At 47.0% G+C, this 22,662-nt stretch overlaps 1 protein-coding gene across 2 annotated transcripts in view; it reads right to left on the bottom strand.

Moving 5' to 3' along the window:
- BMAL1 (basic helix-loop-helix ARNT like 1) overlaps positions 1 to 20,636 on the bottom strand; it is a 55,487-nt gene extending 34,851 nt beyond the window's left edge. The window contains exon 1 of one of the 2 annotated variants that reach the window (XM_053979521.1): positions 20,618 to 20,636. The gene's annotated coding sequence lies outside the window, so the exon portion shown is untranslated. Of the gene's footprint in view, positions 1 to 20,501; positions 20,589 to 20,617 lie in introns of those variants that run through there. The other variant, XM_053979520.1, reaches the window with a different exon arrangement.
- Between the last annotated feature and the right edge of the window lie 2,026 nt (positions 20,637 to 22,662).

The raw sequence follows: 22,662 nt of genomic DNA, 5'->3' as shown, positions 1-22,662 counted from the left end.
CTTAATGGGATCCTTATTGCTAAGCAGCCATCTCAACCTTTGCAAAAATTAAAAATAACAGAAATGCAAGTTGGGAAGAACAGTGTGTAATAGACACACACATAAAAAAAAAAAAAAAAAAAAGATAAAGGATAAAAAATCCTGCCAAGACCAAACATGGGCAACTGAGAAAGAAAACCTGTTCAGAAAAAACCCAACACAACAAACCACAGCCACCCAACCCCAAAAAAGGACACTTTGGAAAATGGAAGGCTGCATGCTTGATTTTTTAACTATTTCTCATCCTTAACTCAAAGATCCATCCACACAACAACCTCCTTCCCCACCTAATCAAGAAGGGATGCAACACAGAGCAAAGGGACATCTGACTAACAGTTGCAACCAGAAGTTTCTCCAACCCATTGTTTTAATTCCAAAAGAGAACATTCCACGACCTACGCAGTCTGATCCCAGTGGACCTAGGAAGGATCACTAGACAGTTCACATTTCTCCTCAAAAAAGCTTAAGTAGGTTTAGATGATTTTATTTCTGCAAGTAGCAGACTTGTGCCAAATATTAATAATGCAGTCCCTTAGTTACCACTTACAAATGCTCGTAATTATTTACAGCTCCTGAACAGAGGATGGCTTGGATATCATCCAACAAATCCCCAGCAATTAAATTTATTAGAAAATGGAAAACTTTCTACTTTCACTCAGTAGAACAATAGAAACAATGAGTTCTGCTTAAGGAACAATGAAATAAACTGGTCCTCTTCAGCTTAGAAAACTGGCAGGACCAAGATCTACAAACTCATCAAACATCATGGGGACATCAAACAAAGCTTGGCTGAAAGGCTCAAAACAACACAGCCCTCCACATGAGGTGGAAAGGCTGTGGAAACTCTCTGCAAGGTAACAGGAGGCCTAGAAGCTCATGTGGTTTGCACAGAGAGGTAGGACCAGCTCATGGAAAGGGATTCTGCTGTGGGTTACCACCACATGTGGCCTGTGAAGTCCCTGAGCTCAAAATAACTGTGAGCCCTAATCCTACTCTTCATCAGGAGCAACTCACAGCCCTGCTGGAGACACGACTCTACAGCAACTGGGTCTTCTTTATGGCACACAATGGTCTCTCTTGCCTTCATTTGTTATCAGTAAAAGAACATGATCTCCATTTCTAAGTATTCAGAGAAACTTCTATTTACAAGTACGATATACATGGCATACTCACAGGGAAAGTGTGAAATATACAACATCCTCAAAAAACCCTTCCCTTCCAAAAAACTCACCTGCAATTATCACCTTACCACCACTCAGCACCAGGTGGAACATCTGAAGTGAATCAGTAGATATTACAAGTTTAGCAAAGCAGTTTGTAAAAGCTTAGCTTATCAGAAAAAAACCCAGTCTAATTCAGGAAGCCAGGTTTATATGCTCGGTGTCTGCTTTCCTAAGTGGAATTTCAAATCCAGCTGAACTCCTCTGCAGCACCCAAAAACAACAGCACTGAGCAAGGAACCCCATAAAAGTCAGCAGGCACAAACCACCCAAAACAAACACCAGAATGGCAGACCTGAGCCTCACCTGCCAAGCACTTCAGTCCATACCTCAAACCTCTCACCCACTCACCTCAAACCTCTCCTACAGTGCCAGATCTTTCCTATCATTAAAAAAAACCTCTCAATTATCTTTTTAAAAGAGGCCAAAGAGCCACTAAAGCAGGCAAACTGCTACTGATCATAGAATCATTAAGGTTGGAAAAGACCTCCAAGATCATCAAGCCCAACCTTTGACCTTTGATTACACACGGGGAAAAACCCAAGCAGACAAACATGCTTAGAACAGAAAAGAATCACATATTTCAAAGGATCAAGGACTAAACAATAGATACAAAGAGTTCTGGCTTTTTTTATGAGTCCTACTTTTCTGAAATGTTCACTTCAATCTCATGTACTAATCTGCCCTGACTTTAATGGAGAAATACATATACTTTTTGTATGTATGTTTTCTTCAGTCGCTCATCTGGTGCTCAACTGAAATGCTTTTTTATCTGTTAAAGTCCCTTCAGCTCTCTTCAAAGGTTCTATCTTCTCTTCCACATGTATTAAATTTATTTGTTGTCCCTAAAGGTACAAGCTTAAATTTATATTCTCTAAATTCTGAAGTAACTGACTAAACACAAAATATTTACCCTGAGCAACTAAACTGACAAATGTAAAGGCACCTTCATTACCTTCGTGTTAAATCACTCCGTCTTTGTTTCCCTAAATATGAGTATCAGCTCCTCAGGTTTCTGTCCCACTTTTGTCTCCCTCCAGTATCATTGCTCAAAATTTCACCTTACAGCAAATCACTGGTATTAATATTCTGTCACTGGTATTGATATTCTTATTCCAAAATAAAAAAGTGTTATATTTTAATGTGTTTCATTATTAAGATTACAGACCAAAAGTGGTGTTTGCTTTGCATTTTAGTTTTACTGAACAAAACTCATGAGTATTACATTTTATGTATGCTTTAGAGAATAACAATGTGAGATCCCCCTGCGATATTTTTAACCTTTTGACTTGTTTTGCTGCAAGAGTCTCTGTAGTCCCCCTCTCTCTGCTCCAGGTCTCTCTGGCCCTCCCTGTCCTGCTCAGCCTGGTAAAAGCTGTATGTCCTTGCACTTCCTTCTACTCAAACACAGAGTACAGATAAGCAGGCAAGTTTTATCTCAACACTGATACCAGATTCATTCATATCTGTTCCCCTGTACAATCCTGAGTTCTGCTCTCCTCTGCTGCAACAGGAGGCAACCTCATCTACTATTTTATAGGACACACTGATATGCTGTAATTCAGGTCAAAGTTTACTTTATAAAGATATCCTGGAAGAATTGATGTGTTGTAAGAATCCTCTACCCGCCTCCCACCTTTTCTGCTCTGAAGCTTAGTTCTTCTTTGTTATGAATAGTTTCCAGGTATTCCCCAGAAACGTGGTCAGGGCTTTCCTAGTTCCCATGGCAACACTAAAAGACCGATATTGAAATGCTAATTAGCTAATTGCTCTGTTTGTTTTCTTTAAACTACCTGGGAACAACCGGCCCCCCACCCCTCCACGCTGCCACTCTGAGACTAACATGCAAATAGAAACCCCTTAGGATCATGGGAGTATTTTTAGGAGATAAAAATGAATATAAATCAAAAACTGAACACAATAGAGGAGTCTAGATAAATGCCCTAGCTGAGGAAGAGGGAAACACATCCCCTGACTGGCTTTTAACCATCGCCATCACCTAAGAGAGAACAGACTATATTAGGCTCTGAGAAGCAGGGAGATAGAGACAGAGAGCCCTGGTGCTGCCACCATGGAAGGAGCGGGAACAGCTGTTGTTCTGGACTTCAGCAACAGACTCTGCACACCACGCCTCCTCATCCTCGGGCCACCGGTGTGCCACAAGGAAAGGAGAAAGGACAGCTGCTGCTCGGGACTCCAGTGACCAACTCTGCACGCTGCCTTCCTTTCGGCTGCCTGGGAAAGCTACGACCGCGGGGGCGAGCTCTGCGTCGAGCCCCCTGCCCAGCTGATCTTTTTAATAAAGAGCTGAACATTAATAAAGGCATTAGCCCTGTTCATTTCAATTTGGGGGCTCGTCCGGGAGAGCCACGCCCGAAGAGGACCCCCGGACAGCTGGACAGCTCAACCATCTGCTTCGAGGGACCCTCGGGAGTTGCTGGCTACCTTCGGACCCTAGGATCCGCGTGAGACGAGCAATGCAGAGGAGCATCGGATGGGTAAGAAAAACCGGGAGACGAGCGAATGAGTGAGTGAGTGAGACGGGGGCCGGCAGCTCGGACCCCCGAAGTGAGAGGGACCCGCTAGTACCGCGTTTCCGGACTCCTGCGAAGGGGCCGGCCGGGAACGGGGGGAAGCGAGTGGAATAGAGGAGCGACTGAGGCGTCTCCTTAGAAGTAAAGCAGGCCCTCCTCCGAGCGTGTGGAGGTGCCCTATGGGCAAAGTAAGTCCCTGGCAATCAGGGCAAGGGGAATATCCCCAGCAGGGCAGGTGGGATGTGGAGGTCCTAGAGGACATGTCCCCGGCGCCGGCAGGATGGGATAGGACGGCAGGTGGGATGTCCCTGGCAGGTAGGGCAGGGTGTCCTAGCAGGCAGGAGTGACATGTACCTGGCAGGTAGAGGGCATGTACCTGGCAGACAGAAAGCATGTCCCCACCGGGCAGAGGGCATGTCCCCGCCAGGCAGGAGAGGATAACAGGGCATGTAGGGCGGGATGTCCTAGCAAGCAGGAGCAGCAAGAGGGCATGTCCCCAGCAGGCAGGACAGGATAACAGGGCAGGTAGGATGTCCATGGCAGGCAAGGATGGAGGTACCCGTCAGAGCAGATAGGGGAATGGCCCTGGAAGGCAGGGCAGGATGTCCCCGTCAGAGCAGGCAATAACCCAAGTAAGGAGAAAGGCAGGAAGGCAAGGAAGCTAAGTCTAGTAGGAGAGTAAGGCAAGGGGGCTTGGCCGGAGTTCGAGTGTAAGGCTCGGCAGGACGTTCGACCTTACCTCGGCAGGGAGACCAAGCTTCCCAAGCCTAGTAGGGTCAGGCAAGGGAGCTTGGCCGGAGTTCGAGTGTAAGGCTCGGCAGGACGTTCGACCTTACCTCGGCAGGGAGACCAAGCTTCCCAAGCCTAGTAGGGTCAGGCAAGGGGGCTTGGCCGGAGTTCGAGTGTAAGGCTCGGCAGGACGTTCGACCTTACCTCGGCAGGGAGACCAAGCTTCCCAAGCCTAGTAGGGTCAGGCAAGGGGGCTTGGCCGGAGTTCGAGTGTAAGGCTCGGCAGGACGTTCGACCTTACCTCGGCAGGGAGACCAAGCTTCCCAAGCCTAGTAGGAGAGTCAGGCAAGGGGGCTTGGCCGGAGTTCGAGTGTAAGGCTCGGCAGGACGTTCGACCTTACCTCGGCAGGGAGACCAAGCTTCCCAAGCCTAGTAGGGTCAGGCAAGGGGGCTTGGCCGGAGTTCGAGTGTAAGGCTCGGCAGGACGTTCGACCTTACCTCGGCAGGGAGACCAAGCTTCCCAAGCCTAGTAGGAGAGTCAGGCAAGGGGGCTTGGCCGGAGTTCGAGTGTAAGGCTCGGCAGGACGTTCGACCTTACCTCGGCAGGGAGACCAAGCTTCCCAAGCCTAGTAGGAGAGTCAGGCAAGGGGGCTTGGCCGGAGTTCGAGTGTAAGGCTCGGCAGGACGTTCGACCTTACCTCGGCAGGGAGACCAAGCTTCCCAAGCCTAGTAGGGTCAGGCAAGGGGGCTTGGCCGGAGTTCGAGTGTAAGGCTCGGCAGGACGTTCGACCTTACCTCGGCAGGGAGACCAAGCTTCCCAAGCCTAGTAGGGTCAGGCAAGGGGGCTTGGCCGGAGTTCGAGTGTAAGGCTCGGCAGGACGTTCGACCTTACCTCGGCAGGGAGACCAAGCTTCCCAAGCCTAGTAGGAGAGTCAGGCAAGGGAGCTTGGCCGGAGTTCGAGTGTAAGGCTCGGCAGGACGTTCGACCTTACCTCGGCAGGGAGACCAAGCTTCCCAAGCCTAGTAGGGTCAGGCAAGGGGGCTTGGCCGGAGTTCGAGTGTAAGGCTCGGCAGGACGTTCGACCTTACCTCGGCAGGGAGACCAAGCTTCCCAAGCCTAGTAGGGTCAGGCAAGGGGGCTTGGCCGGAGTTCGAGTGTAAGGCTCGGCAGGACGTTCGACCTTACCTCGGCAGGGAGACCAAGCTTCCCAAGCCTAGTAGGGTCAGGCAAGGGGGCTTGGCCGGAGTTCGAGTGTAAGGCTCGGCAGGACGTTCGACCTTACCTCGGCAGGGAGACCAAGCTTCCCAAGCCTAGTAGGGTCAAGCAAGGGGGCTTGGCCGGAGTTCAAGTGTAAGGCTCGGCAGGACGTTCGACCTTACCTCGGCAGGGAGACCAAGCTTCCCAAACCTAGTAGGAGAGTCAGGCAAGGGGGCTTGGCCGGAGTTCGAGTGTAAGGCTCGGCAGGACGTTCGACCTTACCTCGGCAGGGAGACCAAGCTTCCCAAGCCTAGTAAGAAGGTTAGGCAAAAGGCCAAGTAAGAGTTTGGGCAGGACTTAGCAGGGGTACAAGGCTAGAAAGTCCATCAAGGAGTTCAAAACTTAGGCCAAAGAGAAAAAGAACAGAAGACAATAGATAAGAGTATGACTAGTGATTGTCCTGGCCAAGAGACAATGTAAAGTGCCACGAGGGGAATTTAGTTAAAAGTGATTAAGTTTAGTCAAGTGATTCAAAATACGAAGTTGGGAGGGGTCAGATGCGCTTTAGCTGCCTGTCAGTATATTCCATTTTAGATAGAAGCACCATTTAAGGTATATATATTTTTTTTTTTTTTGTTTTGTTTTTGAGGCCTGAAAATGGGAAGAGGTTATAGTAAAGGAGCAAATCCTTCCAAAGCATAGAGAATTCCACCTAACAGCCCCTTGGGGCAACTGTTAGACTAATGGGATTCTCAGGAGACTATGAAGGGTTTAGACAAGAGTAAGATGATACATTACAGTATAGGAAGTATGGCCGAAGTTAGAATTACAGGGACAGTGGCCGTGATATGGAACCCAAGATCAGTGGATGTGTAATCAGTTAAACCAACACAAAAAAAAAAAAAAAAAAAAAAAAAACAAAAAAAAAAAAAAAAAAAAAAAAACCACAACTGAGAGGGCCTTGATATAGAACAACTATCTCATGCAGCTTGCTGGCTGGAGAATTCTATAAATAATGAGACTGTGAGAATATGCAAGTTACAAAGAAATAGAGAGGAAGACAAAAGGGAATAGAGAGGGGGAGACTAGAAAAATAAAGGAATGAGACCCCCTCGATTGCCTGTCCCCGTCTGCTCCTGTTACTTCCCCAACAGTTTCCCCAGTTGGTCCTTCAGCCCCTCCTACTGAGTCCCTGATTCCTTTCCCCCGTTTTCCCACCTCTGTTTCATCGTCCCTTCCCTTAGTTTCCTCAGCCATCTCCCCAACTCCCTCTTCCTCTTCTCCAGATGGAGTTTCCTTGCCTCCTCCCACTTGGGAGCTGAGGCCACCTTTGCCCAGGGTTGGTTCACCACCTGGCATGCCCCCTGGCCTCCAGTGTCTCTCTCCACTACTATTTCCCTGCTTGGTGCCTTAGAAAAAGGGCCGTATTGTAGCACCCGATCCAAAGCACCAAGGGTGGAGGGGCTCTTTCCCCTTAGAGGGGGTCCTGTGGGTAGAGCAGCTGGGGGAGTTAGGTTTGTGGATGCACCTTTGGCAGTTTCCAAAGTCCGGGGATTTGGGAAAGAGCTAAGAAATTTAGTGGAAGACCCCGTTGGAATATCTAGCCAGTTGGACCAATTTCTAGGGCTGAGTATTTGTACCTGGGGAGACCTGAGCTATTCTAAGCATTCTGTTCTTTCTGAGAAAGGTCCAGATGATCTGAGCGGCAGGGGTGAAGATATGGGAAAGAGAGGGTGGATTGGGGCCCCCAGGGAACCAGGGGATGCCCTTGGTGGACCCCAACTGGAGTCCCAGCCAACAAGAAGGTAGGCAAAACATAAGAGACTATAGGTCCCTCATGATAAGAGGGATCAAAGAGTATCCCTAGAGGAAGCAACACGAAATTGGCCTTTGATGGTACTGAGGAGAAGGATGAGACCCCGGCAATTTGGCTTAACCAACTAAAACGAAAATTCCAGTTATATTCAAATATAGACCCAGATAGCCCAGAGGGCCAAGTCCTCTTAAAGGTCTAGTTTGTCACCAAATCCTGACCCGATATTAGACAAAAACTAGAAAAGATAGAGGACTGGCAAGAAAAGAACATGAATGAGTTGCTCAAAGAAGCCCTAAGAATGTATTTAAGTGGGAAAGATAAAAAAAAAAGCCAATAGCCTACCTCTCAAAACTACTAGACCCAGTAGCCAGAGGATGGCCAAATTGCCTGCAAGTAATCGCAGCAGCAGCAGCTATCCTGATAAAAGAAGCCCAAAAGTTGATCCTGCATGGGAAAATTAAAGTACAAACATTTACTAGTGATCGTGGATCACCTCACTCACTGGGTGGAGGCTTTCCCAACCAAAAAGGAAACTGCGCAGGAAGTTGCATGAATAATCTTAGAAAACATCATACCATGATATGGGCTAGTCAATAACATTGACTTAGCCCAAGGTACACATTTTGTCACTCAAACTTTACATCAAGTAACAAAAGTCCTGGGGGTAAGGTGGAGATTGCACACCCCATGGCATCCTTAAAGCTCTAGAAGAGTGGAAAGGATGAATAGAACTCTTAAAAATGTGTTAACTAAATTAATTGAAGAAACAAAGATGAATTGGCTCAGGTGTTTACCTCTCGCTCTCTTGCGCATCAGAACCAGACCTCAGTCTGACATAGGGGTCTCTCCCTATGAAATAATGTTTGGACTCCCTTTTTTTAATCACCCCTTTCAGTACAGCAGATTATCTGGAAGGGGAGGCAGCAACTCAGAAATATTTAGAGGTCATAGGAAAATCCCTAGAAGGCCTCCGAAAGAAGGGGTATCTCTCCCAAACTTCCCCTCTGGACGCCAATGCCCACATCAGTCCTGGGAATTGGGTGTTGATAAAGTCCTGGTACACTACCACTCCATTAACCCCCAAATTCGAAGGACCTTTCCAGGTACTACTCACCACACACACTGCGGTACGGACCCAAGAAAAAGGCTGGACCCACGTCACCAGAGTTAAAGGACCAGTGCCACCCCCAGACGCCAGACCAGACCCAACAGTGTCACCCGCCTCCTCTTGTGCATGGACAATAATTAAGAAACCAGAGGACCTAAAATTAACTTTAAGGAAGACTTGCTAGAGACTGATATACAGTGAGGTGTTAAGAACTGTTTCTGAGTTAAAGTACCATAGAAAAGGTTTAAGTACTTGGTAATTGTTTAATAAGACTAAGTGTCCTTTAGCCAAAGGAGTTACAACTTGGTTCCTAAAGAACAATAGAATTACCCTCAGTCCTGAGTGAAAGTATACAAATGCCAAAAGAAGGTAAGCCTCAAAAGCCAAGGACTGTAAGTTGATGCGGGCTTAAGCCCGATCAAAGAAATAGAGGAGGGATTTGTTATGAATAGTTTCCAGGTATTCCCCAGAAACGTGGTCAGGGCTTTCCTAGTTCCCATGGCAACACTAAAAGACCGATATTGAAATGCTAATTAGCTAATTGCTCTGTTTGTTTTCTTTAAACTACCTGGGAACAACCGGCCCCCCACCCCTCCACGCTGCCACTCTGAGACTAACATGCAAATAGAAACCCCTTAGGATCATGGGAGTATTTTTAGGAGATAAAAATGAATATAAATCAAAAACTGAACACAATAGAGGAGTCTAGATAAATGCCCTAGCTGAGGAAGAGGGAAACACATCCCCTGACTGGCTTTTAACCATCGCCATCACCTAAGAGAGAACAGACTATATTAGGCTCTGAGAAGCAGGGAGATAGAGACAGAGAGCCCTGGTGCTGCCACCATGGAAGGAGCGGGAACAGCTGTTGTTCTGGACTTCAGCAACAGACTCTGCACACCACGCCTCCTCATCCTCGGGCCACCGGTGTGCCACAAGGAAAGGAGAAAGGACAGCTGCTGCTCGGGACTCCAGTGACCAACTCTGCACGCTGCCTTCCTTTCGGCTGCCTGGGAAAGCTACGACCGCGGGGGCGAGCTCTGCGTCGAGCCCCCTGCCCAGCTGATCTTTTTAATAAAGAGCTGAACATTAATAAAGGCATTAGCCCTGTTCATTTCATTCTTGCTCCTAACTTCCGACTTTTCTAGCCTGAATTTCACTAAGTCACCTATCTGCTATTAAACCTCATTTCATTTTCTCCTACCAGATAACGTTTTCAGCTCACTGACTGAAGGATTAATCCAGTGAATTGCTTCGTCCTCCTTTAAGTGAGTTTAGTTGTGTTCCTTTCATCTGACACTTTAAATTTACGTGTGCAAAACAGTTAATTCCTTGAACTCCTTTCAGTTTTCTATCCACACTTTATCAAGTCTGAGAAACCATTAAAGTCATGACATAATTAACATCCTACATAGATCAACCTACCTTTGAGTCCAGCTTGATATCCTTGTTTACCAAGGCACAGATTCTTTTGTGCACCTCTCTAATGTTGCCCTGGGAACTGACAGTCAATAAAGTCCTTCTACCCTCAGTCACTTCCTCTTGGAAGTGTGACATACAGAACAGCACTCAGCTGCTAGTTAGAAAGAGCACACGGATTTCTCAAGCAAGCCAAGTGGAAATTGCCAGAATCACTGCTACTGACTAATCCTTACTCAGCTCACACACAGTAACTATGAATCAGTTCCATAGTTTATTTAATACAGGGCTAGGTGAATTTTTACAGTGCAGTGTACACTCCTCTTTGGGAGATCAGAAGACAGAATTCACACTATTTCATTAGTTGAGAAGTTGAAAATCTAACCTTTTCACCCTTTCTAACTGCAAGAGCTTTTAACCTCCTGGCTTCAGCATTCAGCTGGGTACTCCTGTACAGCACTGGTGCTTACCTAATCCCACAGTGAACGGTTCAGAGATACAAAGTAGATGAAGCCTAACCATGTAAAGAATTTTTTTAAAAAGCTAAAAGTCTGAGTAATGACAATAAGGTGATTCAGAAGTCAAACAGATACCAGCACTGTAGAGTGGAGGGGAGAGATGATGGGCTCACCAGTGAGTGTCCATTTAACTTCCCTTGCAAACACACACCTCAATGTGGGAGCACACAGGTCAACTCTCAAAGGCAGATTACAGCACAAGTACCCACAAAGCCTGCAGGGTAATAGAAGCATTCAAGAAATACTCTGAAATGTATTTATTTTGTTTGTGAGCTGCTTTGGATAAATTTGCTCCTTTTCTAGAAGGCTGTTTAATCAAAACCCAAGTGAAATCCATCTCCCACCAAGAGCAGCACAGTCAAGACAGAACCTGGATGAATGTTACCCCAGTTAGGGTTAAGAAACACTGCTCTGTGTTGGGATGGCACATGGAACAGTCAAATCTAACTGCACTGAGATGACTGATGCCTACAGCCTGAGCAGTGAGAATGTGAAAACTATGAAGATAAAAGCAGGGCACAACACAAGGAGCCACCAGGAACAAAGTGACCAGCCCTTTGAAGGGTGGAAAACAAGGAAAAGCTCACATGTGGAAATGATTGGGATGAGTACACTTTCTGGAAGGGTGTGTGGAAAATACAGAACTACACCGTGAGGAATGATTGAAGAGAAACTCACCCGCTGCTGCCAAACAAAGACTCGGCCAAATTCCGTCATAGGGAGGAGTTAAAGGGGATATGCTGAGCTGTATTTGGAGGTGAAAATCTAACCCTTCACTGCAACATGCAATGAGGTTTGCTAGAAAGGGCAATCAAAGTTAGCTGTACCTATCCCTAATGTTTCTGCATCAAGGGTCTTCAAGGTGTTGAAAGGTCAGGGAAGTTTCTTTTTCTGCTTCCTGAAAGTCTTTGAAACACACTTGCCAGCCACTCCTCCAGGCAAACCTGAGAACCTGCCCCAGTATTATTCTGTGACCTGGTTGCCAACACAGCATCACTCCAAAACATCGTCACCGCCACGAAACACGCACGCACACACGCAAGAGCAAACAAAGCGCTCACAGAACTGAGACAAAAGGACAGAAAGCCACACACAGGCAACTCCAAGGGTGAATTCTTGAGTGTTTGTGTCTGCAAATAAAGTCAGAGTCCAGCTAAGACACCAATTGCCAGGCTTTCCAAAGTCACCAAACAAGATTCAACAGAAAAATGGAAAAATAGGTTTCATTGACAAATAACAGAAAGCAGTACTTTTCCAGGTTTGTCAAGGGACACCATCATTCCAGTATGTTCAGGGCTTCGGGAAAATAGCAAGCCACAGAAATATCCTAAAAGTAGAGGACGAGTCAGATGAGCAACCAAATATTTGTTTTAAAAAATAAGAAGTATGAACCCGAAATGTGTGCCAAAGAAAGTAGATTACACAAGTGTTACAGCACACCATGAATTAATCCATGGAGGCTTAAGCACTTGCCTGAGCAAATCCTGTTCTAAAAGGCATGTTCATGTTGTCTAAAAAGCAGCAAGAACTCTGCAATACTAATATAAGCACTTAAAGGAACTTTAAGAATCTTAAAATGTTGAACAATGATCATCAGTATGCTACAACACTACCTGGGTCTCTAATGAGATACCAATAGGGCACTTTTTGCTCACTTTTTTTATTACATGGGAGATTTTTTTTGGTTTTGCTTCTTTCCAAGGTGCAACTATTTGGTCTCTATTAGTGTTCATATGTTCTAGGGAAAAAATAAGTCAATTCACTTTAAGTAGAAGACATGAATTCTGCTGTCTGCTGAGTTAAACTTTGTCTTACGTTCCATTTATATTCCAAATAAAGTTCAAAATTTTTAGTAAATCTCTTTAATAAGGGCACATTACAGTCTTAAGAAAGTTTTTCATGCCACTGAACATAAGAAGAATTCTCCTGAACAGCTATTTGATAAGAACATCAAGAACAAACTATGGTGCCAATATTTCTCTGAATGGAAGCCTGGGTAGGTTTTAGAAAGCTTTGCTTCTTGAAAACAGAATATTTAAACCAACTGGCAGCAAGATGAGATCTATGCCAAGTTTGAGAATCATTCTTGAACAGCAATTCAGGGTTTTTTGGGGTTTTTTTTTAAACAGACATGTCCCCATCTCAAAGGTAGCAGAGGTGTGCACGATCAATGGAGTTCAAACCATGTATTGTCTCGGAAAAAAAAAATCTTCTTCCCCTCAGTCTCTTTCCTATATTCCATTTCCTCCAGACTTCCTGGCAAGTTTAACTGGAGCCATTGCTGGGTCTCTGCCAATTTTACATAAATTATCAGTTTGACAACAACTTGGACACATAAGTGTTCAGCTCTAGCAAAGTCAGGTGACAGTGGTGAATGAGCTCCTGAGAGATTTGCGTATCTGAAACACTTCTATATTTGTCCATCTGGAAACCCAGAGGCACATGGGCCAGTGAGAGGAAAGGGAAAAGAGTCAGAGGTCTGCCTGAGTTACTCTTCCTTGTTATAAAAGAGATTTTTTAAACAAATGGCACAATAAATACTGGAAAGCTCTACTGTATAGCTCCAGAGATGAAAGTAAAAAGTTGCTTATTTTCTGGCTTCTGGGTTTCAGTGCCAAAGCCAGATTTTTTCATCAAATTTTTATGCAGATTTATGAAAGAAATGACCCAACACAGCTTAATCCAAAAATACTCTGTCACAAAATCTCTTCTTCCACATGAAGGTTGCAGTGTAACACATTTAAAACAGCACTCTTCACACTTCCTGCCTCTCCCACCTCTCCTTCAGGAATACTCACTTTGTGAGCTGTTTCCTAACCCACAAAAGCAGAAATGTTTATGAAGCCACAAGTTGTATGGCATCAGCAATCTCAAATCACTCTTCTGGGGCAAATACTCAGCTTTGAGAGCCAGCAGATTCCCCAGGCCTGGATCTTTGCCCAAACATAAATGCCACCATGGAGCAGAGGGACAGGATATACAGCTGGAAATTCTCAGCCAGGAAGGGCTTGGAGCACTGATGGAGGCTTCACTGTCCATGGCAACCCAGTTCCAATGATCATCAAAACTGCTGTCCAAACTCATCCAGCTGTCCACAGATGATGCAAAGGACTCATGTGTCATTATAAACCAAACTGCTGGGCACTCAACACAAGATTTTGTCCTGTCAAGGTACCAGAGCAGAGCCCTGATGATCCTGCCATGAACACTGGCATGTTTCCCACGTGTTCCTTGAAAATCTGCAAAAATCCATCCGTCAGACCAGAATTCTTGGGAGGAACACACAGAGAAAGGACAGTCAGAAAAGCTGCACAATGGCATCAGCTGTATCCAATTGTTAAAATTTGCTCTAAAACAGTGAGTTGATAATCCCCACCAGGAATGGGAATGTAGAAACAATTTCTCCAATAGTTGACTGCAGTAATCTTCTCCTCTGTTGGGCTTTTTCCCCCTCATCATCTTACTCTTGATAATGACAAAAACATTAGAGTAAGACAAATGAAGAGCCACTCCAGCTAGGAAAATAAAGAAGGCATTTTCTATGGAAGAGTCTCATGGTCAAGTCAGATAAATGAGGACAGGAATTACCTCATTCAAGAAATAATGCCAAGTACAGTCATTGAGATCGCATTATTGCCAGCTGGGATATCTTAAACAGACTGAACTAGATTTTAAAATGCTGTAATAGGGAAATACCCATCTTTCTTCAGACTGCCTCCTGGCCAGACAAGCTGACCAAGTTGCACATGTCTCAGATGGAGAAAAATGTATTTACATAAACGTCCTAAAATTTCTAACTGAAGTAGAACAGAAAATCCCAACATGAACCCAAACTAGCATAAACTCTTTATCTGACTTTCTATTTAAAATAGAAATATCCAGTTGTGGGCCTTGTGTTTCTAAAGTACAAATAACTTCAAGTACTTCTAGAATTTGGACCCAAACTGCATAGAAAGCATTTGACAACATTTTGAACAGACTGTTCTTTAATTACAGCACATTTCCAGCAATTCTAATGTTTTATGTGACAAGCCCCTCTAAGAAGTGGCTGAACCTGACTTGACAGGTTTCTAAAATAAACTACAATATTCAGAGGCTGGTTTGGTCATTGCAGTGAAAATAAATTTTCAAATAAGAAAAAAAAAAAACAACTCTATAAAAACAGGAAGAAAACAACACTATTTGTAATATAAACTTCCAAGCCATATTATATTTGGTATAGATTAAAACCACAGTAAAATGTTACTCTAGGGCAGCAAATTTGCCTAATATACTGGGGCTTTATCAGATTGATAAGAAAAAAAGCTCTTCCAGGTATCAGAGCCTTCTAAGATCACAAACATATGTTAAGTTTCTGGATTTATAAAACTTGGGCCATGTCCTGGCTATAGCACAAGAATATTCTTAAGTATGTTGAGGGCACAGTGTTGATATTGACTTTTTTCCACTAACTCATTGAATTAATCTCATCAATAAAAAAGCCAATTTGCAAATGCCAAGATTACATGAAATGCCTTGGCAACAAAGCACATTGGGAAAGGGAACAGAGGAATAAACAGGCCTCCTGTTTCTTAGTCAACAATTCTAGAACTTCAAACTGGAAACCACGTGGTCAAGACCAGGTTAAAAAAATATAAACCTCCAAAACAAACACCTGATTTTTTTTTTTGCAATCTATTCTAGACCACAGATTCTATCCCTGAAAAATGACCAGGCCATTCAAGTGTATGGGAAAATAAATATTATTTTCCAAGGTTATATGAAAACTAATAAGCCAGTAGCCAAAGTGCAGCAGAAAGCCCAAAACTCAAGGAGATTTAAAATACAATTATCAGAGTTCCTTGAGTGAAAGATAAAAATATCAGTAGCACTCAAACCAAAACCAACTTGCTGCCGCTCTCAACGACTACAGTGCATATGCACAACACAAAGGATGAAAGTTTTGATATTTTAATAGATTATTTTGCTTCAAATTGGAACTGAAGTCCTAAATTTTTGTAATGCTCCAAGAAAATCCACAGACAACAAAGAAATCCATTCATAACAAGTTAAGGAAAAGAAAACCCAACCAAACCAGTTCAGGGAAACTATAAAATAACAGCTTTGAAGACAGTAAAAATAACATTCTTACAAAAGAAAAAAGAAAGAGGAAGAAAGTTAAAATAAAAGTTTATTAGCTTTATTTTCTCCTGTTTTTTCTAGGAAGTAACTTTTCCTTCTCACTTCACCTGACAAATATTCTGCAGTACAGCATTATTTAACAATTTCTACCAGTCTTTTTGATTTTGTCCATTTTGGTCAGGCAAATTATAAAAGGTAAAGGTACTTTAAGGAAGTTACCAAGATAAAAAGAACTTGAGATCAAGAATAATAGTAATTTCTGAGTTCTCTGGTGGCCTTTTTCTTTCACCCTTGAAATCCTACATCAATCCCAAATGGATAATAAAAATTTTAGAGTTTCCTGAGTAGTCCTATATGAAGAATACATCCAATCTTTAAAATACATGGATTCCATTCACTTATTTTTTAGCTGACGCAGAATTAAGGCTGCAATTGAATGAGCACCTAAGAATTGCTATAAAGTACCTCCCTAGGAAAGTGATTTCAGAGACATGGTGCCAAAAGATGCTGCCTAGGAATCACCAAACATCCTTCCCATGGGAAGCAACTGCCCATGGGAAGATGGCTTTCCATCCCAGCCACACAGGGAACAATTGTTTAGGATTTAGCAACGTGTCTGCTACTCTCCCCAGGTGCCACTAAACTGCCTTGTACCTGTGGAAATCAGAACCCACCAACACCTGCAAGGAAAACCCAGCCAAAACCACCCCAAAAACCACAATCATCTGCCTCAGCTGCTTGGACTCATGAATGGGCCCCTTGAAAGTCAGCAGAAAACATCAACACCTTGGGTCCCAAGAGACTGGCTGGTTAGTTCTCCCCTCCAAACTGCTGCCAAGGAGATCTCCTGCTCTCCTGAGTAGCCTACTGGCACCATTCCTGCACAAGGCCAACCTAGTAAACTCCAGCATAGCTCCAGCACAGGGCCACAAGCTGCTCTGACATCAGCAGCTGACCCAGAAGTGTATCTGACACAGCAGACATTGAATAACAGCTTCTCAAATGGCAGCAGAATGAAAAGGTTACAAATTCTCAATGTGCTGCCTAAGAAATATCTTTTTGCAGCTGCAAAGGAGAAAGCGTGACCTGGGTTCTCAAACAATCCTGTACTTTACTCATGAAGAATCCATTATCAGGCAGTTCTTGAATCAAATCAAACTATAAACCAAGAACTTGAGCATCAGCTAAAATAAATTTGAAATAATACCAAACACAACAGAAACTATCAATCTTCTTTGGGGCAGAGACTGAAATGTCAGATTATTTTTTTAGGTAATTAATATTCCAAACTAACAAAGCCTGAAGATGCTGTTTTGATCTGCATTCTTCTGCAGAATGGATTAAAAAAGAAATTACATTTCTCAACATCTGGTGAAAGATCAGGTTTCCAAGGAGATGAAGTCTGGGCCTCGGATAAGTAGCCTTACTGCATATTTCCAACAAATTGAGGTAAAAAAGGCAGGTGCCATATGCAGTTAATGGCAGTGAGTTACCTCGACACCCACCCCGTTCAATGTGCAGCTCAATTTAACAGACATCACAGGTTATCTGACAATGTTCAGAGTCACTAAATACAAATAAAACCAATTGGATAGTCACAACTGAGATTTCTTCCTCACAAAAAATCCTCAAGACTTAAATAGGCTTTCTAAATAACCCAATACACCAACTCTTAGGGAGAAAACCCTTCTGATTTTTCAAGTGCATGATTTTTCTGCTTCAATGTCTTGAGTTTCAACTGTGTAACATCTGAGCATCAGTCTGGATTTGATCTGACGAAAGCTGGAACATATTTCCTACTGCAGTGCAAGACCACCACACCCATACAGATCTATACACACACCCCACAGGCAGGGCACTCCTTTGCTTTGCTTCATCCATCATCAATCTAGTGCCCAAAATCTACCTACAGCAACACTGCAGATACACTGAAAGCTCTTTCACCAGGTTTGAAAATGCCATCAACCACCTCATCTGCATCTTCAAGCACCTCCAAAACACAGACCGTCATTGCTGTGCGTTGATCAAGCAGAATGTTCAATAACCAAATCTCAAAAGTTGGTAACTGAGTTCCAGTCAGCATCATCCAGTCAGCGACTGCATTTATCAAAATCAATTATTTCAGGCTGAAGCTCTCAAAATATGATGACAGCCAAAAATTAAAGTTTCAAAACATGTTTACTGTATCAAAGCAAATAGAGAAAGCTTAAATATTGCATTCTGTAAACTTAGTGAGAACCAAAAAGCTACACAAGATTAAAAAGATGTATTTATTTTGGGCTTCTCTTTGCAGTCATTTGCTTATGACATGCCTTTATACAGTTTTTATTGAAGACAACTAACTTCAGAGAACTTCCTAACACTTGGGGATACAAGCAGCTGCCTTTTATTACTTTTCTGCCCTTTTTTAGAAACAGAACTATGGACAAAACTGACGGTAAAGGTTAAGAATGAAAAGCATGCAGGTTACAGAACTGAATGTCACTACAGAATGCACCAAATTTACTTTGTTTCACTTGACAATAATGTATTCCTTCAGGTTTTCCTGTAGCTCCTGTCAAAGCATAACAAGACAGGCAATGGGCCCCATGCTGAAAACAGCTTAAAATGTTACATTTGAGCATGGAAGCAGCACTTCTGTACTCATGTAAACTAAATAACCTGCATGTCTCCTGGTATTTCCAGCATCCTTGACATCAATTCCCTTGGAAAATCTGCCTTCCTCACCTGCAGCTCAAGGGCTGCAGCTCTCACAGGTCTCAGCTTTGCCATCAGTCCCGCACAGCTTCAAAGGACTGTGTGCAGCTCCAAGCTCCACCAAATAAACCCAATGAATGCTCTCTCTTCTTACTCCTGGTTGCCCAAAAGAATCCTTGAGAGCAGGTATTTGGAGAAAAAACACATCTCCTTTAAAGCCCCCCCCCCAAACATTACTAATACATCATTCCTAATACATCCCTAGCAATGGTCCCCAAACACAGAGGTTCTCTCGGGAGCACGTGGTGACAGGAACGTGGCAGCAGCCCCCAATTCCAGCTCTGGCTTTGTGGAATCCCAGCTCCAGCCACCTGAGCTTCCCCACGCCCAAACCAAGCAGCTTTCTTCACGTTCTCCGTGGTGCTTCTCTCCTGTCTGCTCTCCCAAAGAACTTCTTTTACAGAGTTTGATCCTTCACAGCCCCACACACCACAGCTGGTATCCAAAGAGACAATGGAAATGCACAGTGTGGAGGAGAGTTTGGGATAAAACAGCATCAAACCCCAATGAAATGATGTGGCTGTAGGTTATTTTGCACGCTCAATTTCTACAAGCAGGGGTAAAAACCCACGAATGGTCATGAGAAGCACAAACCCACAGAGGTCAGGAGGAGTAAAGCCTTTCTCCTTAATAAGCAGCTGTGGTTTAAAGTAACCAGAGGGAGGTCTGTAGTTCCTGATGCTTCAAAGAGCTATTGCTATTTACATTTGCATATTCCTGGAGGATACAAAACATACATTATGAAGAGGGCAGAGTTTAACCTCAGCCTCCTGCAAGACCATTTACAGAGACAGTTAGCCGGAATTAATACTTAATTGGAACAAACACTCCTTCTTTTCTCCCTTACAGACTTAGCTGCAGCCCGTGTATTATCAGTCACTCACATTTGAAAAGCCCTTTTGATAAAGGAAAAGATAAACAGGCAGGACAGGTACTTTTAATACGAGCATGTTAAAAAAAGAAACGTAATATTTTGAATGTTGAAGTTCCAGAATTAAAAAAAAATATATACTTAAAGACTGAATTTTGAAAAGAGATTAGATCACACTCTGCAGCTGACCCTTTCTACCTCACACATTAAGGAAATACTTTAAAATTCCAGTAGGCATACTTGCTTCCAAGGCAAGAAAACACACCCACTTGTTCCTTCACCGTTGTTTTTCAAGCACGAAAATCTTCCCAAAACTGTTATAATCGAGGCACTGGAGTAACAGAAACCTCAGCAATTAAAAATGCAAAGTGATTCCCTTGCCTCCCCGGGCGCAAAATCCCGATCTCGGGAAGCCGCCTCGGTGCTCCCGGTGTGTTCCGTTCCTTCCCCTCGCCACAGGCAAGGCGCACACAGGTGTCCGCCAGGGCAGCGGGAGGGCTGCTCGGGCTGAGGGGGGATCCCCACGCCAACAGCCCCGGCGGGTGCCCGGGATGCTCCGTGCGGTCTCCAGGAGCCCCCGGCCGCGGGGCCGGCACCTGCCACACAACCGGGGGGGATTCCCAAGCACCGCCATCCTTCTGCCTTCCACACGGGGCCTCCCCGATCCCGGAGCGGCCGGCGGAGACCCCGGGGCCCCGCTCGGGCAGGGCCGCTCCCGCGGCCGGGGAAGGGGCACCGTCCCCTCTGTGAGCGCCGCCCCAGCCTCCCCGTCCCTGGGGCCGACTCGCAGCGGGGAGGGGGCACAGCCCGGCACGCCCCCACCCCCCCCCCCGACCGCCCCTGCCCTCCGCGGGACCCCGGCCCGGCTCTGCCCGCGGGTCCGGGCCCGCCTGCCCGCCCCGTCCCCCGCGGTGCTGCCACACCGCCGGGCCAGCCCGCCCCGCGGCCGCTCCGTAACGGGGCCCCCGCCGCGGTCCCGGCTCCCGGAGACACGGCGCGGCACCGCCGGCGGGGGGGGGGGGGGGGGGGTCCCGCCGCCGCCATCTCCCGCTCCGAGCCCCCCCGCACCGCCCCCCGGCCCCTCCCGGGACTCCCGCGGCCCCCGGGGGCGGCGGCTCCGCCGGGGCCGCGCTCCCCCCGCGCCCCCCGCCCGCCGCCCGCTGGCGCTCACCGCGGCTCCGCGCGCCCCTCGCCGCGCCGCGCCCGGCCGAAGGGAGGGCGGGCGGGGGTCGCGGCCCCCCGGCAGCGCCGCACGCCCGGCGCAGGCAGCCCCCGTCCCTGACCTACTTTCCGCCTGGCTTGCCACCCGACGGCGCACCACTAACCTACTTTCCAGCCAATGGCACCCTCCCCCGGCCCCGCACCGGACGCGCCCGCCCGCCAACGGCAGAGCGGCTCCGCGCCCGCCTCGCCCAATGGGCGGCCGCCGAGCGGGCAACGCCCGCCCCCCCCGAGCGCCGGCAAATCCCCGCGCGGCCCCGCGGCACCGGCCAATCGGAACCGCGGCTGCGGGCCCTGGTCCCGCCCCTCGGCTGGCGGCGGTGGGGGCGCCGCCGGGACCCGGATGTGGCGGTGGCGGCCGGCTCGGCGAGGTGTTCGGGGCGGGTGTGCCCGGGGCGGCGGGGAGGGCTCGGCCTCGCCCAGCGCCGCTTGCCCCGGTACCGCCCGCTCCCCGCCCCTCTGCCGGGGCTCGCCCGAGCCGTTGCGTCACCGCCGCGTCACCGCCGCGTGACGTCAGCCGCGGCCGTGACGTCACTTGCCGAGGTGTGAAGGTCATGGCGGCGCTGCCCCAGCGTGGCCGCCGTGCCCGCGCCTCGTCTCCTTCCCTCCTTCCCTCGGCGGCGGGGCCCGGGCGCGGCCCTGGACGCCGCCCCGGTGCCTCGGGGCGCCCGTGCCGTGGTGGGACCGAAACAGAGATTTTTAGAGTTAGGTTAACAAAATGAATTAAGCATTTATAATTTAGCTTGTAGAGTTATGTGTTGCATTTTAACCTTTTACTTAAGAAAGCTCTGCCTGGTACAAAGGGCATAGGAAAATGCAAATTTCTGAAGCTTCTTGCATAAAGAACAATACCAGAAGAGGCAAAGAACCCAGATAAAGAAGGTCCTCTGTCTCCAAGCCTATCAAGACTGACAGACGTACTCAGATAAGCACCAAAGGACCAAAAGCACAGAGAGGAAAAGTTCAAAAGTTCAATCATGAAGAAGACCAAAATCTTCAGCCTCAGGACCACCGAGAGACCCCCGTGCGACCACCACAGCAAACCAGGCGTGCCCAGAAGGGCGTGGACTTACTTAGCATGAGGACAGGCGGGGCCAGGGGTTGAATATACATGGAAAAGTTGTGCAGTGTATTGCATATGGAACATCTTTGAGAATAAAAGTGTGGGTCAGCCTGAGGCTCGTGGCACAAGTTTTTGGAGAGCTCTCTCACTTGTGCCGGGCGCTGACATACGCACCCACTTCATAACTACCCCGGGTTGTGGAGTCTGTTTATTTACTCCGCGTATCGCTTCAGGACCTCCCGTCCACCTTTCGGCTCAGCCTCTCTGCGCCTCAGCGCAGCGGGCCCTGCGCCCTCCGCCCGCCCTGCCGCCGTGTCCCTTCAGCCCGCCGCCCCCCGGCGCTGCTCTGGGCTGTGCGTGGGCCGCAGCTCCCGGCCAGGGCGGCGGTGCTGTGTCACACCTCCGAGCCCTCGGCCTCCAGCTTGGCTCGGCGGGCCGTGTCGTTGATGCTGTCCCTGTCCCCGATGCTCCACCGCCGCCCAGCGCGGGCACACAGCGCCCGAGCTGCTCACGGCCTCAGCTGTGCGCGCAAGGCCAGCGGTGCAATGTGGCAAAGCCGTCCACCGCACCATAGTCTAAATTTAGACAATCCACGCAGCAGCGTAGAGGGGATGTGTTGCAAGGACATAATCGCGGCGGAGCTGCTTTCAAATGCAAACACTTGCTAAACGTGATTGCATCGGATTCTCATTGCCACATCCTAATTGTCTTAACATTTCCTGTCCTGTGATGCCACGTCCCAGAGGTTTGGTTTACGTCTCCTAGGGTAACATCACGGGGAAAGTGTGGGTTGCAGCAGGGTTGCGGCACGGCGTGGTTGTGGTTATCCCAATCCACCATCGCAGGACGTGGGCTCAGCCCGGGACAGCATCGGCAGCTCGTTTCCACCTCATTGAGTGGGGACTAAACACAGGCAACAAGTGGCCCCTGCTGGATACAAACTCTCTGTTCACATCAGGGTACTCCTACTCGGGAGAAACCCTCCAGAAGAACGAGTTCAATGAAACGCCGTATGTTGTAGATGTCGGCGAACCCAGTGGGAAGAATG

The sequence above is a fragment of the Vidua macroura genome, chromosome 6 (assembly GCF_024509145.1).
Source record: "Vidua macroura isolate BioBank_ID:100142 chromosome 6, ASM2450914v1, whole genome shotgun sequence".
Classification (NCBI taxonomy): Eukaryota; Metazoa; Chordata; class Aves; order Passeriformes; family Viduidae; genus Vidua; species Vidua macroura.
This window is presented reverse-complemented; position numbering and strand designations above follow the sequence as displayed.